General features: G+C 44.3%; 1 long non-coding RNA gene and 1 other non-coding gene across 2 annotated transcripts; both read left to right on the forward strand.

The window, feature by feature from the left end:
- The first annotated feature begins 426 nt into the window (after positions 1 to 426).
- On the forward strand, positions 427 to 12,760 carry LOC112299764 (uncharacterized). The gene is made up of 3 exons (XR_002974321.4): positions 427 to 568; positions 9,924 to 9,977; positions 10,920 to 12,760. It is a non-coding gene; the product is annotated as an uncharacterized lncRNA (long non-coding RNA).
- LOC112299967 (small nucleolar RNA SNORA79) lies at positions 2,279 to 2,422 on the forward strand. The gene has a single exon (XR_002974342.1). It is a non-coding gene; the product is annotated as a small nucleolar RNA SNORA79 (small nucleolar RNA).
- Positions 12,761 to 12,882: the final 122 nt, after the last annotated feature.

Here is a 12,882-nt window from a genome sequence, read left to right on the forward strand (position 1 = left end):
GGTGCTCAAGGCAGGTTACATAGCATACCGGTGGTACTTTTGTAAAAACAACCCTCCTCGCCTCCCACAGATTCCCCGTGGGGCCCGGGTAGACTAGGCCGCAAAGCTCCAACAGTGGTTCTGCTCTGCACCTCGGGATGGGAATCTCTGTGTCCTGCAGTCCTTACAGGTCAGAAGGACCTAAGCCTGGCTGTGCATCAGAATCGCTGGGGTGCAGATTCCGGGACTCCGACCCAGTGTTACAGAAGCGGGATATTGGGACTGGGGCCTCGGATTCTGAATGTTCAAAGTTGTCCAGCCCGGCTTGTGACTTGGGACAGACATTCTTCACCCTGGCTTTCTCTCCGGTCGGCCCACTCAAGCGGTCATTCCGAGACGCACCGCCAGGGGGGAGCCAGGGCACCACTAGCAGCTTCCGGGTGAGTTGAGGAAGGAGGGCGGGGCGTGGGGTGACCCGGAAGCTGACGCGGGTCCCGCCCCTGGCACCCGGGGAGGCAGGAGAGGAACGGCCCACTGAGTTGACACTACCGTTCTCGCTCTCTTCGCTGACATCATGCTCCAATTCCTGGTGAGTGGAGCTGCCGAGGAGCGGGCCGGGGGCTTGGCTCAGGGCCTCAGGGGCTCCGGACCCCACCCAGCTGGTCTGGGGTCCGGGAGCATGGGCGTGGCCTCGCGGGTCCCCGGCCCCTGTCCCTGCTCGTTGCCTGAGTGGGCTGCGGGGTTCTGTTTCTTCCTCGCCCAGACCCTGTGCACGTATTTTTCTGCAGCCACGCAAGTCCCTAAAACTTTGACGTGTCAGACCATGCATTTTGAGAGCCATTGTACTTACCCTGGCTGCCTGTGTCATCTTCGTGATAAAGCTTCTGGGCCCTTACGTCTTTCCACGACCGTCCCCCCATTCTGTCCTCCCGCCCCGAGGCAGACACAAACCCTGTCCGGACTTGGGGCCCTGCTGGTTGGCGTTTCTGAGGACGCAGGAGGGCCGGGAGTAAACTCTAGTTACAGTAGTAAGCCACCTCCGGAGGCGCGGAAACACTGAGTCAGAGCTGGAGGCGTAGGGAGCCCTCCTCAGATCTGTGCTTGCAGCTTCCAGACTTTGAGGACGGCTGGCTGCTGGCATGAGTCAGACCCTGGTCTACAAGTGGTTTTTCCAAAGTGCTCATTTTCGGGGAAAGTGACTGTTACCATGACTAAACAGATTATTTCTTGAGACTCTTTATTGCAGTTAAAAACGTGTTTTCTGGCAAAGCTCGGTGTATTTCACATTGCTGGTGAAGGTTTCAGGCGGTCTTGCCAATCAGATTTCCAAGAGAGAGTCTTTCTTCCAAATTTTTGTGCCTTCAACACTTGATACTTTCTACCTCTAAGAAGAGGCAGGTATTGTAATATATTCCAGGTCATTAGTGGGAATCTGGTACTCTGGGGATGAGATGCTTTCTCAAATGTTATATTCATTATCAAAGAGTTAGGGGGAAATGCCACCTCTCTCCTTTTTGAGATGGTAATTGATTTTGAATTCTCTATGCCAAAAGGGGTATCCTTCACATAAACTGCCCAACTAAGGGCTGCTCCCCTGTCTCTGGAAGTTTCTCTAGTGTCCTAACTAGGAGTAACAAATAATTAGTGTGATTTAGTTGTAGGAAACAGTTTAAAAACAGTATCAGTTTGCCCCAAAGTGTGTAATTGAGTGCATTCTCCAGCTGCAGCTCCTTGATAAGATGGAAGGACATTGATTCAATTATCCTTAACTTTCTACGTGCTTTTGCAGAGTGAGTTTATTTGGTTTTGGAATAAACCTTTGCTGCGTATAAATATGGCTGTGACTGGTCTGAGAATTCAGAATTCTGAGCATTTCAGGGGAGAGGCTGAAGCCGTTCATTGAATTCCCAGCCCAGAAGTAACGCTGGCCCTCTGTTCTCACTGCACCTGCTGAAAGAAGTGGCTACAATTACTTTTCACTGGGATTCTACCTCTGTCCAGTGACTGACCAATTCTGTTAACGTGTGCAAGTCTTTCCGTTTGCTTTTAGCCGTTTCAGGTATAAAACAGTGGGGTTGAAGTATAAGATCCCCAAGGTGTCCCCTAGCTTTTACCCTGTGGCCCACTGTCATGTCCTAGTGTTTACGAGGTCAGACTCCTGGGTTTGAACCCCAGCTCTATCACTTACGCTGTGGGAACTTGGGCAGCTTATTGAAACTCTCTGTGCCTCAGTTTCCACATCTGAAAGTGGAAACCTATCTCATGGTTTCGTTGTGAGGATTAAAACCGAGTTAACATTCGATGACTGTTCCTCCTATTGCCTTCAGGCCTGGCACTGGGATTTTAGGTCATCATAAATTAAAATTTGATTTTCTTCACTCAGAAAATATTAGGATAATGGGGTTATTTGTTTATTTTCTGAAATTTGCAGAATCAAACACTTAGAAGAAGAAGAAAAAAATGAGTTAACACATTAAAGAACTTAAAACAGGACACTTAATAAGGACTCAGATATGTTCAGTTTCTCATCAACAAGGTAGCAGTAACTCTGATTTAGTTTCTTAGAAGCGGGGTTAGTGTGTCCTCAGAAGTGTAGGGGAAGGGAACAATCCTGAGTTACACACGGGCACTGGCATCGCACGCTTTGGAACCCTGTGTGATGTTCCCTAGAGCTGTCATTCTCTGGGGCACTATTTGAAACGCACTCTCCGGGGTTGTGCTGCTTACACACTCTTCATTCCTCCTTGGATTAAAATCCTTGCCTGGCACGCCCGGCCCGAGAACCTGTTCCTGCCGTCCCGCTGCTGCTTTCCTCCCCTTGTTGCTGCCGTGGCTCCCTTGATTGCAGTGTATCGGCTTGGCTGAAAAGTCTGTGTAGTTTTTTCTGTGAAATAAAAGACACGTTTTTCATTGTCACCAGTAACTATTGATTTGGATATTTTGAGTATTTCCCACTATTGGCTTCTAGTGGGTGGAGGCCAGCGGAGCTGCTAAACATCTCCCAATGAATATGACAGCCCCACAGCAAAGAATTGTTGGGTTGGCCAAAAAGTTCATTTCGTTTTTTCTGTATGATGGCCCTAGTAGCGCTTAGTTGTCTTTAACTTCATTCGAAACAATTTTGTTAGATTGTATTGTGACAGCTGTCATTTCAGCGTGCATTAAAAAAAAAACCTATCAAAATTGGTGAATTTTTGTGCAGCCATTTTAATATTGAAGATAGAAGAAGATATGCAATGTTTTTGGTGTATTATGCTTTATTATTTCAGGAAAGGTAAAAACACAACTGAAACGCAAAAAATGGTTTCTGCAGTGTATGGAGAAGGTGCTGTGACTGATCGAGTGTGTCAGAAGTGGTTTGAGAAGTTTCTCGGTACTATTGACATTTTGGTCAAATAGCCCTTTGCTGTGGGGCTGTCTCATGCATTGGAAGGTGTTGAGCAGCACCCCTGGCCTCCACCCACTGGAAGCCAATAGTGGGAGAAAGCCAATGTACCCAAATATCGCAGCCAATAAAGTTAGTGGTGAAAATGAAAACTGCCTACTGAACATCTCTTCTCACATCTTTTATCTCAGACTCTACATAATCTGGACCCATTAGCTCTCCCCCACCCTGCCAACCACACCCAGCTTCTTTCTTTGTTCCCTGGTTCTCGCTTTCTAAAATTTGACATATTGACATAATCTTATTTTTTCCCCTCCTTCATTCTCCCTGTCATCTAGCTGCTGTGCCTGGCACATATATTTTACCTGCTATGTAATTTTGGGCAAGTTACTTAATTGATCTGTGGCTTAGTTTCTCCAATACAAACTGGGCAGTAACAGGACCTGCTTGGTAAGATTGTGAAGAGCTTGAATTAATTCATGAAAGAGAGCTGGAATGCACACAGTAAGCATTCAGTAAATGTAGCTATTGTTTTAAGCCATCAAGTCTTCATTACTCATATTATGGAACGTTCTGTCTTTATGTTCCCACTGCCAAGTTCATAGAGCAGGTCTTTTTTACCCCACCTTTTGGACCAGCTACACTAGCCTTCCTGGTACAGAGGTGCAGGTTTTGAGTTGGAAGGTTGTTTTAGGTTCTCCAGTCCAGCTAACATGCTGATGCTTCCATGTCCACTGTGAAAAGGGCATCCAGTTTACAACCGGTCACCTCCAGTGACAGCAGGTACTCCCACAGGTAATCGCTTTCGTTTTTTGGTCAGCGTCTCCTTACTTAGTTCTACACCTTCACCATAAAGAGCAGCTCTAACCTACCGACAACCCTTTACATATGTAAAGAGCATATCTTGGTACCTCTCCCTACCCCTCACCCACACCATCAGTCTTTTCTTTAGACTAGACATCTCTGTTTCTTCCACCCGTTCTTTACGATTCAGGTTCAGGCTGGTTACTCTTCTCTGAATAGTCTAGTTTTGAATTCTTTTTGAAATAATAGATGTGGTCTGAGCAGCCACAGGGAAAAGCAAGGCTGTCGCCTCTAGTTCTGTGTGTGCTTCCCCTGCTGCCCTTGGTTCCGTCCTCTTGCAGCTGCTGGAGTGTCATCCAGAATTCATGGCCTGCTCACGTGCTCAGAAAGTGTCATTGTCCCTGTCTCCTTCCACATGGGATCGTAACAGTCTGGCCCCTTTTCCTTTCCCACTGCCCGTCAACGTACATCCTCTGTTTTGGATTGGCTAGGCCAGACTTACCAGTCCATGCCAACCTGCGGACCGTCTTGCCTTCGTACCTTCCCACAGGGTTTTTTTTTTTGTTTTTTTTTTTTGCCTGCCCTTATACTCTTAATGGCCCAACTCCCATCTTTTTTTCACAAGCCTTCTGAGGACTTTACGTTCCTGAAATCTTTACCCTGTTCTCTGATCCATCTCTCCGTTTATTTCGGACGTACATGTCTTTCATCATTTTTTTTTAAAAAAACTAAGTACTAGTCTTGCCCCTGGTTTTTTAAAATTTATGTCGAGGTACTCTTGAGTTTTGTTGTTGGGAATGGCATCCTTTTTAAAATTACATTTTCAAGTTAGTTGTTGCTGATGTAGGGAAATGCTAATATTTCTGTTGTATGATTTTGTTCTAGCAGTCTGCCTGTCTTCTGTCTATAGGGTCACTCGGAAGTGAGTCAGGGAAGGCAGTGCCGGAAGGAAGGCAGTCATATGCCCAGTGAAGGCAAAAATGACAGTTTGTGTTCTTTCCCGATTTTTCTTCCCTTCCCTCCTCAGGCTAGGACTTCCAGTAAAAGTAATGCGAGTGTGCAGGGGTAGGGGAGTGTGTAAGGGGACTAAACGGTAATGGAACAAAATACATAATACAGATTATATATTTAAAAAAAGAAGTAACGGGAGTGTATATCCTACTTTTGTTTCTCCTTGTAGTGGAAAGGTTCCTCAGCTTCACTGAGGTTTATGTTTCTGATATTTTCTAACAGATTAAGGGGATTCTCTTCTGTTTCTGATAGTTTAGGAGTTTTTGGCTGCTGACTTTACCGTGCTGTTTCCCCACCTGGTGGCCACAGGACTTTTCTCCTTTAATACGTTGATAAGAGTTACATTCGATTTTTAACACAAAGCACTGAAGCTGTGTGGCCCGTTCAGGCCACCCTGTGGCGACCTGCTGGGTTTCGCTCCCTGCACACTCGTGGATTTCAGTCTTGTCTTCCTAGAATAGTCGTGTGCTCCGTGGGAAGAAGCCACATACCTCGTGATTTCATTTATTTAATTAGGTATTCCTTTTTGGCCTGATGACTACTTTCAGATATTCATAAGATATTTGAATATTTGAATCAGCTTCTTTGATAATAAGCAAACCAGTTCTACCTGATGCGCCTCTTTCTGGAGTCCTACTGGCTAACCTTTTCATGACTGTCCCCATTTAGTTCACTGGCTCAGTAGAGAATAAACAGCTTTTTTTCTTTCTTTCCTCATTCTATAAGGAAAATTACTGAATATAAAACCTGGCTTACATCTCCTTTGCCCCCTAGTTTACACCTCAAAACTGTGCTTCTCTGTGATGGTGGTAGAAGGGGAACAGACTATGTCCTCGGCAGCTTTTTTAGTTTGTGGCGCGTGGGTGTTTTTGTGACTTGAAGCCCTTGTTAAACACCTCTGATGGTGTTCCCCACACCAAATCTTAGTGGCTGAAGACTCAGACACGGACAAGGGTGAAAATTTTCTGCCTCCCTGGAATGGAGAGGTCTCTGATACCTGTGGCTGAGCCTAAAATTGAGAGAGAAAGTGATCTATTTATCTTTATTGTTCGATAACGTGTACTTCCGGCTTTCTTGTCAGTGTGTAGCTTTTCTCCCCTGAGACCATAAATCATTTTTAGGTATTCTTTTAAAGCTAGTTGTAGTTGCACTGGCTAAATAAAAGGCGAGATTTTTAGATTTCCCAAGCTGTTGTCAGGAAATGTAAGGTGGTTCCGATTCTGTCCCGGCTGGGTCTGGGCCGCGCTTTTCGAAAACGTACCCCGATGAGTCACGTTCAGATCTGTCGGGGAGTGTTCGCTCCGGGTTACTGTCAGGAGCCATCCCAAGACAGCAGTCGTAGCTCTGTGGGGTGATTTATACACACGACAACTTTTGGATTGGGGAGGGGACTGAGCGGCAAATGGTGGAAGGCAGGCGGCTTTGGGGTTGCTCCCTCCATTCTGACCAAGTGCTCTTCGTCGTTACTAGACAGTGTTGGACTCACCTGCGGCCGCCGTGCTCGAGACCTGACAGCGTTTTCCCGGAGCGCTCGCGCACACAGCCGGCCTGGTCTGAGCCGTCCTCGCTTTGACGTTTCCTGCTTTTAAAACATTTATTCCACCTGGAAACGTTGAAGTTGTCCTTGAGTTCCTCAGTTTTATCCCATGTAGCTGGTATTTTACCAAATCTTACTGATTCTTTTATAGCTTTGAAATGTAATTTACATCTTACAGTGCACCCATTTAAAGTGTTGGGCCCCTGGTTTCTAAGACGTCCATGGAGTTGTGCAGCCATCATCACCATCCAATTTCGCCCCCCGAAAGAAACCGCGCGCCCCCTAGTGTTTGTTTCTCAGTCCTCTCCCCGCCCCCAGCCCGGAGGGTCGCAGACCGATTTCGTGTGTCTACTACTACAGGTTTGACTCTTCCGGACATTTCCTGTAAATGCGATCATATGACATGTGGTCTTTTCTTACTTTCATTTAGTGTAATGTTTTCAAGGTTCATATATGCCGTAGTATGAATCAGTACTTCATTCTCTTTTTTGGCTGATTAATGTTACGTGGTATGGATGTATCCCGTCTTGTTAATCCCTCCACCAGTGGATGGACGTTTGGGTTGTTTCCACCTTTCGGTTATTATGAACGGTGTTCCTGTGAACGTTCGCATGCAGGTTTGCGTGTGCAGGTTTGCTTCAGTTCTCTTGGGTGTATGCCCCAAAGTGGAGTTACAGCATCAGATGGTGACTGCGAATTTCCAGACCATTTTCCAAAGTGGCTGCACCATTTCACATTCCCACAGCGATGTAGGAAGCTTCCAGTTTCTCCACATCCTCGCCTGCCCTCGTTCATCTTTTCTGTAAAGTCACCCTCGTGGGTGTCTCGTGGCACCTCACTGTGGTTTTGATTTGCGTTTTCTTAATCACTAACAATTTGAGCATTTTTCCATTTGCTGGTTGGCCATTTATTTGTGTATCTTCTTTGGAGACGTGTCTATTCAAATCCTTTGTCCATTTTCAAATTGGGTAATTATTCTTTTTATCACTCAGTTGTAAGGATTCCTTATATATTCTGTATAAAAGTCTGTTATTAGATAAGTGATTTACAAATATTTTATTCCATTTTGTGGGTTGTCTTTTCACTTTCTTGATGGTATTCTGTGAAATACAAACATATTTAATTTTGATGAAGTTCAATTTATCCTTTTTTTGGTCACTTGTGCCTTTGGTGGCATATCTAAGAAACCATTGCCTACCCCAAGGTCGCGAAGGTTGGCCGCTATGTTTTAGCCTGAGAGATTTATAATTCTAGCTCTCGTGTTTGGGTCTTCTTAGTTAAGTGTTGTTTATAATGTGAAGTAGGGTGCAACTGCACTGTTTTGCATGTGGACACCCCATCGTCTCAGCATCATTTTCTGAAACCATTAAATGTCTTGCCCTGGCTGGCGTGGCTCAGTTGGTTGGGCGTTGTCCCGCAAAATGAAAGGGTGCCATTCAATTCCCGGTCAGGGCACATACCTGGGTTGGGACATGTGTGGAAGGCAACTAATTGATAATTCTCTCTCACATCGATGTTTCTCTCCCTTTCTTTCTCCCTCCCTTTCCCTCTCTCTAAAAAAGAGAAAAGAAACCATTGAATGTCTTAACACCCTTGTGGAAAATTGCTTGACCATAAATGTAATGTAAAGGCTTATCCTGGACCTTCCATTCTATTTCATTGATCTTCATTGATTTTGCAGGGATTGTGGGGGGGAAGCATTCATTCCTGTTTGCTTGCTATTTTCTCCGCAGGGAAAACTGGGGGAGAGGGGCTGATGTGATGTGGAGGGGACCACGGGGATAGCATGTAGCCACCGGGATGGACTACCAATTAGGCTTCCTGGTCTTGGCCTGGAAGATATTAAGCGTTCTTGGCCTGCAGAGAGGTTCAGACTCATTCAAGACCTCCCCTCATCTGGCTCCTGGCTAACTTCTCACACTAATGAGTTATCATTTTTCAAACTTAGATTTTACTTTTTTAGATTTTTATTTATTTAGATTTTTAATTTTTTTCTGTCTAAACTTGCCTATGAAAATTCCCATGAACATGTGAATGCTTTTTGGACTTTATGCATTTTTTCCCAACATTTCTCTTAATGAGCAACACTTATCTTCTTATGTTGTGTATTTAATTTTCCAGAGTCCCATTGGGAGACCTGGGAGTATTCCAAAAGTGGAGTTGGGTAGGACTTGTCTAGAGGCCCATTGTTTTTGTTTTATTTTGTGTTTTTAAGTAACTGCTGTATTTTTATGCACTCTGATGTCTAATGGGGCTGCCAAAGCGCAGCCGCATTGGATGTACCGTATTTATGTTCCAGTATCATGGTAATAAGCAGGAACCCTAGAATGTTGGAACTGGAAGGAATATTGTTAGGTTAATGTTTTTATAAATCAGGAAGTTCAAATCAGCAAAGTTCCAAAGAGATTAAGTTTCTTGTCTACAGGTACAGTTAAATAATGGTAGAACTAAAACTCTAGTTTATTTTTTACTTTTTGAAAACTTTTCAACCCCATATTCTTTTTGTTTGGTGTGGAGCTAACATTCCCAGTTGTTTTTTTTCCTCCCCCTTTTCCTTTAAGCAAATTGAATACTCTTTCTGGTTTGGAAAACATCTGTTTACCTAGTTTCAACCCATAGGAGTGAAAAAAATTGATTTCAGAGAGAAAGGAAGTGGGTGGGGGGGAGGGGGGGAGAGAGAGAGAGAGAGAGAAAGAAACATCTCTTTGTTGTTCCACTTACTTATTCACTCACTGGTTGATTCTAGTTTGTGCCCTGACCAGGGATCGAACCCACAACTTTGGCATGTCAGGACACGCTCAGTTGGTAGCTAAATCAATTTAGCTATCTGGCCAGGGCCAATCTTTTTGCTTCTTAGTGCGCTCCCCTCCCTTGTTAAAAATACTATTTCATATGATGTGTCTGATTAATCAAATGATCAGAAAGTTTCTATGATTAGAGACCATAGCCTCTTTTATGCTTCTTAATTTACTAACAAACCAATTTAAATTATGCTTTTGGTGTTTAAAGCTTAGTAAGCATACAGTTTATTTTTAGAAGCAAGATGTGAATTTCACACTGTGCACTATTCATCCCTAGACTGGGCCCTGGGGTCTTCTAAGTATGCTTATTAGCTCGTTAGGAGAATATTGTTTATATAGTTTGGTTTGGCATCTGATGGCACTGTGCTCAGTATCCAGTGTAACTCTTCCCGTTCTCTTCTTTCAGCTTGGATTTACTTTTGGCAACCTGGTTGGAATGTATCTGGCTCAGAATTATGACGTAAGTGACCATATTCACTTTCTCCATGATCCCATGTAATTGAGTCGTAGGGACTTGTCTTTGTTGAAGTAAGGTGTGCCCTCTGGCATAGAGGGGGTCCACAGATGTGGGGGGAGGGGAAAGGCCTGATTTTCTTTGTGGAAAGATTTTCCAAAGTCACAGAAGCATCTGTCCTTCATAATTGCACAAGAGGGCAAAATCCCATCACTTTAGATGGTCTCGTGGTGATACTGAGCCGTGTTTGTTAGCCAAGAGTAATATTAAGTTAGATTCTCACAGTTCTATCGCATGTTATATGATAAGCGAGAATTTAAAGATTGATTGGATAATCTTTTCAGTCCCCATACCCAGGAGCAGAGAGGACTGGGAATTTTGGAGGTGGATCTATATAACGCAGCATATTCGAGGTGGCAGAGTTTTGTGACGTGGGCGTTGTATTAGCCTCGCTTTAGAGATGGGGAAGTTGAAAACCAGGTGGCAAACTGCCCGGAATGGTGATTCTGGAAAGGTAGAGCTTGTTTTAAAGACCCAGGGAAGGGAAAGGTGATACTAGCTTTTGTTTTGTAGTGAAGCTTTTAGTGCGACAAAGGGAATTTCCGCTGTCAACCTTCACTTGAGTCGTATGATTGTCTAGGCAAGGGCTTCATCAGTTTGTACCATGTTTATTGTTTCTGCGCGACTCCTGCTCCGCGTGGATTCAGGGGCTGAGCGGGTGTGTGAAAGTCAAAGGCTAGCCTGCTTTCAGGGAGGGAGCGCCCTCTAACTTGCAGCGTCTGAGGTCCCCCTTCTGCAGTTAGGAGGCTAAAACCACCACTGTTTAGCCGGTCTCTTTCAGGGGAAAATAAACACTCGTACAATAACCACTTATCTTTGGAGGAAGAGAAGTGAAAGAATATTGATTAGATAGATGCAAAATTATAATAATCTCTTTTCTCTTTAAAGATGCCAAACCTGGCTAAAAAACTTGAAGAAATTAAAAAAGACTTGGATGCCAAGAAGAAGCCCCCGAGTTCGTGAGGCCCACTCCAGCACTGCCCCCTGGAAGTCTCTCCTTTGGGCCGCCTCCACCCTGTGAACCAAAAGCCTGTGTCTTACTCTCTCCAGTCTCCGCCTTCGCTCCACCCCGCGCGGCCTTCGAGCACACACAGGGGCCACAAGTTAAGAACTACCCTCACGTTTCCAACACCCTCACCTCTTCCCTTCCTCCTGCCAGTCGCTTGGGAGGCCCCGAGGCTGGAATTGTGGTGCTAGATTAGTAAACATGGCCTTTAATTAGTGGTCTCTCCCTTATTCTTTGGGACTTCTACTGCCTTTTTCATAAGAAAACTCGCTGAGTTTTGTATAGCTGATCAGATATAAATAATGCTGATTCCACAGTTTAGCGATTATAGTAGGTGTTAAAACATTTGGTACTAAATTATGTTGATTCAAGGTCATTAAAATTAAAATCTGGAAGCCAGTTTCTGGTGAATTATCCATTTACTTTATACTGTTCTCAGTATAACTAACATATATAACTCCATAGTTGCTAACTTAACCAACAAATCAATTTATTACTCATCAACCAAGAAACTACATTCTGAGAACCCCATCAGGAACGGGGGAATTAAAAAATATGTAAAATAATGGCCTTTGTCCTCAGTAGACTTCTTAGTCTGGTATGCATGTTTTTCCTTAATGATGTATTTGATCTGGCTCTTTTCCCTCAAAAGAATCATACTTATTTTAGGGGATTATAGGTACATTTGACATTACATGATAAAAAAATGATACCTTTTCACATTACAAAAAGGTATTTACATTATAACTATGGTGATTCTCATGAGAAAGCTTTTTGGTTTTTTTCCTGCAATCAGAAATTACCACTGTAATTTGTTAAATGTATATTCAGTCCATTTCTAAAAATTAAAAATGTTTGTCTCACTTTTCTGCAAGGGATTCAGAATAGAGGGCCTCTCCCACCCCTAGCTCCTAGTTCCTCTTCCGGGAGGCAGGCACTGCCCTCCGTGTACGGTGCACCTTTGAGAGAGAGCCTGCGCCTAACAGACACATGTGCACGGGGCTTTCCCCCCAGGTGATGACAACTGTACGTAGGCCTTGCCCCGACCTTTCTCCCCATTCCATGTCAGTATGTAAGGAATAAGGAATCTCTTTCCTTTTCTGGCTGCATAAGATTTAATTGAATGAATATACCATCATTTATGTAATCTGTTACTGATGAGTAGTTATGTTGTTTCCTGTCTTCTGGTGTTACATTGATAGCCCTGAACCTTATTATACGTACCTAGGCAGGGTATAGCCATAAGCTAAGGCCCTAAAACTGTCATTTGCACTAAATATAAGCGAAGTCCCATTTCAGTGTGGGTTTTGTTTTGGAGGGCTTGTTGGGCAGCTTCACTGATAATGCCTCTTCGAGAACGTTCTAGCAGAATCAGTAAACTGGAAGATTATTTAGAGACACCTTTTCCCAGACAGGGCGATGCTGAGACTACGTGCAATTAGAAAATGTAGCCATTCTGCTCCTCTGGAAACGTGCAGCTCTGATACGTGGAGATATGTTTTATCCGTCGGTGCGTCCTGCAGTGTGAGACAGATTAGGAGCATATCACGGCTTCGCCTCTCCCTAGCAGTGCGACCCTGGGCAGACAGCTTATTTTTCTGAAACTGTCGTGTTCTCTGTAAGATCTGGACGCAATACCTACCTCACAGGGCTTCCATGGGAAACAGCGGACGTAATGTATGTGATGCTCAGTGCTTTGCAGATTTACCCAATAAATAGTAGATCTGAGTCCAAACATGCTGCTTTTGGTCAGAATACTTTTGTTCCTCTGCAGTCACTTTTGGAACCAGTTTATGAACTGTGCACAATTTGTCATTATTCTATGGTCACTCTCTTGGTTGTTGA

Source organism: Desmodus rotundus, chromosome 6 (genome assembly GCF_022682495.2).
Source record: "Desmodus rotundus isolate HL8 chromosome 6, HLdesRot8A.1, whole genome shotgun sequence".
Taxonomy (NCBI): Eukaryota; Metazoa; Chordata; class Mammalia; order Chiroptera; family Phyllostomidae; genus Desmodus; species Desmodus rotundus.